We start from the raw sequence: 6,000 nt of genomic DNA, 5'->3' as shown, positions 1-6,000 counted from the left end.
GGGGGCTCCGCCATGTCGCGGCGCCGCGCGTGTCCGCGGCGGGAGCTGCTGCGGCCGCGGCCGCGCAGGGCCCCCCGCGGGTCGCCCCCGTCGCCTTCCTGCCGAGCAGCAGGCTCCAGGCCTCCYCCCTCCCTCCCCGTAGCCTCTTCCCTGCTTGTTTATTTATCGCCTCCTTCCAGGCGACTAGCCCCGCGGGTTTAGGTCGCGGGGAGCCCTCAGGCTCCCGCTAACTTTGCCTGCTGCTGGAAGCCRGCCGCCTCCCTCCTGGGGTCTCTCCCACCCTGCTTGTTCCCCTTTCCCAGTTGTATATCCTTTCATCGCCATCATTCCCTCGTCACCTTTCTTTCCCAGCTTTCTTTCCTCCCAGTAACTGTTTCCTTCGCCACGGTTCTTTGCCCTGCTGATCTTACTTTCCTGTCGTTAAAGCCTTCCCTGTGATCTGAGCTAATGCGCCTTCCTTCTCCCAGACTCCTTTCCTCCGTGGGCTCCAGTGTTGTCTCCCACAGCCCTGCATTTAGATCCTTCAGCTGTACTTTTGAGGAGAAAGGACCTTAACCCTCGATTATATTTGTCAGTCAGTCCTAGGAGGACACAACTAAAAAAGAAAAGAAAACAGAAACACATTAACCTGTTTTACTTTGTTTTGTTTATTACTTCTTCTGCAATCTTCGTCCCACTATATACATTCACATACACTCACATGCGCTACCCACTTTCTCCAGCAACATGCACACAGCCCCTGGCGCTAGTCTAGAAAAACCAGCTCCCTGGGAAAACCTTTTGGTAGGCCTGAGGAGAGTGGTCTGTGGGGACTAGACACTTCTAGTGGCCGTATGACTTAAATTAGTGCCAAACATTGTTTCTACCRCTATGCTGTGCATTGGTGCTGCGGTTGAGATAAAGTATGCCTGGGATGACTTCTCTTTGGGRAAGTACTACGGTGAACTGCTGCAATGTTGGGTATTGTTGGCCRGGAGTCTGTGTTGCGCTGACGCTTTGCTTGTGTGACTCTGCTTGCTAGTGACCCTACTGGAAAAGGGTCTTTTACCTCTGCTTTGTGATTTCTCTTTTCTCTCAGGTTGCCTGACTTCCCATTTTACATCTTTCTTAGTTGCGTTAGTTGTTAACATTGATTGCATTTTATAATCATATCACCATGACATATTTGAGGTCTTGTTTAAACACTGGACATAGTTGTCCTGTGGAGGTGTAGGGAACAGATTCAGATTTTCAAAGTAATTTATACACCATACATAAGTGTCTAATGTTAACAGCTTATTCACATTAGAATCTGTTTTTTCCCTTATTGAGAAAGTAACTGGAGGACATGTTCTGCATTCAACCACTGAATTAGGTTTCTAGTCTGATTCACTCCTCTAGAGGAGTCTTTTTTTCATTGCCTGTCAAGGAAGGGGTCATATGGAGAACAGTTTCTTAGTTTAGACACCTGAATAAGGCACACAGGTGCCACTACTCTGTTGATGAAACAGTTGTGCTGATTTAACTAAATGATTCTACTTCCACCTTTATCCTTCTACAATAGTTTAAACCTGCCTTATAGCTTGAGCCTGTTACTTAGTCTGCTAGCATCAGAAAATTGAATCGGTTTAATTTTATTATTTAAATTAATTAAAGCTCAATTGATGCACAGTCTTATTTGGAGACTGATTTGAGGGTAGCTTTTTTTGATTTCAGCTTATTCTCATTATTAGCTTAAAATTTTGCATTCTAGCTATATCTTGAATATAACATTGAGTCCTTTGAGAAAGTTGTTACGTCAGATATTGAGCTTAAGAAAAGTGTTTTCTTATAATTTAGATGTCAGCATTTCTTGAATGCTGCTCCTCATCGGTTATATTTCTCAAGTTGGTGTCTACTTTTGTGTAGTCACACAAAACTAACTTCATGCTTCAGCGAGACCCAGCTTAATGATGAATCACATCCTGGGTATCAGTGGTGAGGTGAATTGAGTATACCTGGAATATTCTCTTCTGACATTGAGACTGTTTGCTTGGTCGTTTGTTTATTTTTCCAACTGGGATGAAACAGCTTAAAAGAAGTCTCTCTTGTGGTTACACCACTGCCAGGGTCAACAATACACATTGTGAATGTGACGTGAGCAAGTTGTCCTAGTAAGAGGTTGTCTGTGTGTTACAGGGGATACCTGTGTAATTTGTGCTACACTTTTTAGCCAGGATTTTCTAACTTGCTGAAGGCARAACAGATGGAAGTGTAATTTGGTTGGATCGGTGGTGCTGTTTTGCTGTTGCGGTGGTGCTTCTGTATGTAACGTACTGTCTAACCTGGTCTGCCTAGAGAGGGAAAACTGGGCAGGGGGGTCGCACCTCGGTGGGCATACCGGCAGGACGTTTGCAGTCAGTGCACTTCTGCAAGTCCTTGGAAGTCCTGTGGACACTTTAGGAATGCATGAACTTGTTTTAAACTGACAACTTATGTGTTGGAATTGTTTTTTTGCAGGGGTGAGCTCATGTATGGTGTTCAGTTTCGAGATAAACTCGATGTAAGCAACTGGTGGTTGGAACCAATGTTTAGAGACCTAGGTAAAAGTTGTAGCCTATACATGGTGCAAAATTAAACTATTTTTTTAAACTTGTTGCGAAGACCATTCAGTTCCTCTTACAAAGTTCTTTTTTTAAGCAGTGAGAAGGCAAAGATAAAGAAAAATGAATAAGTGGAAAATTTTAGAGGGCTCTTGAGCTTGTCTACTTTTGCATTCTTCTTTAACTTGCTATTTTATTATAAGAGATGTAGCTCTTTCRCTGAAAGAACTACTATCAGTTGGCTGCTAATGGTTGTACCACAATGCAATTCAGGCCTCCTATAGACACGTGTAAATGACATGGTAGTAAGATTTTTTGGAGCTGATGTGCGCTGCTTTAGTGCTGTAACTTGTAGGCTTTCTTTAACATGATTAGGAATGGAACATTGTTAGATTTAAGCATTCTCTGTATTATCCAGCATGAGTAGTTATACCAGATTTAATCATGGAATAGTTGCAGTGCGGCTGATGGTGAAAAAAATACTGTTTCAGGAAACAATCTGTTTCTTGGTAGGTTGTTTCCTGATGGTTTTCTTTTTATCCACAAAACCACTGGTGTCACAATGGTGAACTGCTTCGTGTTGCTAAATCGCCTCTTCTTATAAGTGATATAAGTCAAAATGTCTTTTCAATAAACCTAATATTTCACTCTATTTAGTGTAACACTTTTGATCACTTTTGAACACTCTTCATCTGAGAATTTTAAAAATTACAAAAACRAATGAAGGCTATTGTGAAGATGAGAAAATACTGATTACATTTTGCACTTCAGAAAACTGCCACAAAATCATATAGCAATTACTGTTGGGTTTGGGATTTCTTTGTATTTTGTCCTCAAGATTGCCCTACCTTGAATACACAGTACAATTTTGATGTGATCTCTCAAAAACTCAGAAAAAAATTAATCTCATCTCCTTTTCTTTCCCTTTTGTTTTTCTGGTTTTGAAGTCAGAAGGTTTACTATTACAGATTGCTCTAGCAGATACGAGGCATTGCTTTGAATCAGTACTAAGAATAAAGGATCACTCACATTTTCTTTCTTCCTAATGTCCTCCTAGTTGTGCAGTAGGTGTTGTTCATAGTTCAATACCCTTGACTTCTGTTTTTTTTATTAATTTATAAATATTCAAGGGTGACAAAAAATGCTTCTTATCCTTGATTTCATTAGATTTGCTCTAGTTAATGTTGCTGCACACTAAAAAAAAATTGGTGTTATTGTGAATGAGAAACTGAAATCTTTCATTCACACATAGGAAGGTGAGGATCATAATTATTCAAAATTTTGCACTCAGTGTGGGTACTCTCTGCTCTGATACTGTCCTGATTTTTGAGAGATGTAGAGGTGGTTTTCTTCTCCCCTTTCCATGGGGTGGCTGGTGGTTTTGCTACTGGGGCCTAGGTGTATGTGATTTATTAGTGTACAAAGTAAATGTAAAGCAGGAAGATAAAAGAAATTGGGTAGTTAGGTAGTTATACAATTTTGGCCATAGCTGAACTTGGAAATTTCTCGTTTGTCTTTTTAATTTGCAGCTGATCTAACTTTACTTTTTGTGCTCTCTGTTTTTAAGATCAGGCAGTATCTTAAYGTTGATAGAATTTAAAATTCAGACTCTTGATCTAACTTCATCTTGTTTTGCTCTGTAATTTAAACTTAATTTCATATGTAAATTTACAAGCTTTTTTTGTCTCACAACAGTGGAGACTATTGAACTACAGATAAAATTTTTGTAGACAGAGGAGTGAATTGGGTGGGGGGGAAGTAATGGTAAGGATTGTAGGAAACAGTTATTGTTTCATGTTAGATACTAGCCTCACCTGCAATCTTATTTTTCATGGTAGTAATGTCACGCTTACTTACTGGTAACTCAGGGAGAAATTTTTCACTATATAATTTGAAATGCTCAGTTATCTCAAATTTATGCATTTGCCCAAGAGGATGATCTCTGTTCTCTTACTGCAGGCGTTTTTCCAAGTTTTGTTTTCTTTGAAAGTATGCCTTTGCTAGACTCCCATCAGCAATAGGCGTGGTATAACATCAAAATGTATGTGCTAAAGTAAATCATTAAAATTGATTTGGCTAGATTCTAGTGCAAATGTAGCTTTGTAACTTTTAACGGTGCAAGCTAACGCAACAAGAAGCAGGATTTAAATGGGGCTGTTAGGGATTTGCATCAGTTTAACCTTTACGAAATTAAGTTAAACTGTTTCACTTCTGTACCGTATGTACATGCCTGTTTCAATTGCTGTAGGACAGAACTGATTAAAAATTTGCTGTATGTGGAACAAATGTTTTATGAGGTATAAATTCTTTGATATGAGAAGCTTAAATTTGTGTTTGTTACAGTTAAGAACAAAGTCTTGAACAAGAAAAGTCACATGTGGTTACCTTCTCAGTCTTTAATAAGAAAGTTCTCATCATTTTCTTGTCGGTTCTGAAAGTGTGTTGGTGTGCTTTGTCAATATTTAGGTGCCAAAGATGGAATATTCAGGAGCAGTACTGTTTGTTGCTAACAGTGTCACAAGCACTAGACCATGCTAGGGAGTTACATCACTACCAGATGTATGGGTGAGCTCAGACTTACAGTTAGAATATGTTAGATGTATGGGTGAGCATAGACTTACAATTAGAATATAGTCAAATGCAGAACTTGCACGCTTTTTCAAAATCAAGCTTAAAAGGGGCAACTTTCTCAGAGTAGTGAGTTTGTCATTTGCAGGAAATGAATGCAAGTAATTACAACACTTCTGAAAATATTTTWTTTCAAAATGCGGTATTCCTTGTTATTATAAAACATTTTAACTATCTGCTAGTTGTAATGCCAGTCGCTCCTGAATTAAACATYAGTATGAAGACAAATAAGGAGGAAGCGCTTCAGTATATAAGCCATACTCTTGAGATATATTTGGACWTCTAGAAACTTCAGACTGCTTGCAAGACAAATCAGTGTGACTGTTATCTTTATTTATAAACTGAAGTGGCAAACTGCATTGCCTTAATCAGTTGAACCCTTGCACAAGTTACAAAATGGAAGAAGTTGTAAAACTAGTAAGCCTCTGGGAAGAGATTCCAGCCAAAATTGAATGGCACTGGTTAACATTAGTACTTTTTTAAAGATACTGATAAAAATCACCACTTTCTAAGAGTGAAATGAAGACTTAGTTTGCAAACATTATTTCAGATWAAAAAAAAAATCCYGTTTTTTTTAACAGGTCAGTATGAAGTTAAAAGATGCGATGTGCTAAGTTCTGTTATACTGTTATAATTGAGCGGGTTTTGTGTCAGGATTTAGAGACTTGTCCTGAGAGTTTTGTTTGAGATTGCTTTGCGTGTTATACTGTGACTGAAGTGGGTTGTCGGATTGTACCCTGTTGTTCTTGGTAGAGATCAGTCAAATCACAGTGTTTCAGATTATTGAATTAGTTTYAGATAATGTTTCGAT

Source organism: Rhea americana, unplaced genomic scaffold (genome assembly GCF_003343005.1).
Source record: "Rhea americana isolate MKP2758 unplaced genomic scaffold, rheAme1 scaffold_62, whole genome shotgun sequence".
Classification (NCBI taxonomy): Eukaryota; Metazoa; Chordata; class Aves; order Rheiformes; family Rheidae; genus Rhea; species Rhea americana.
This window is presented reverse-complemented; position numbering follows the sequence as displayed.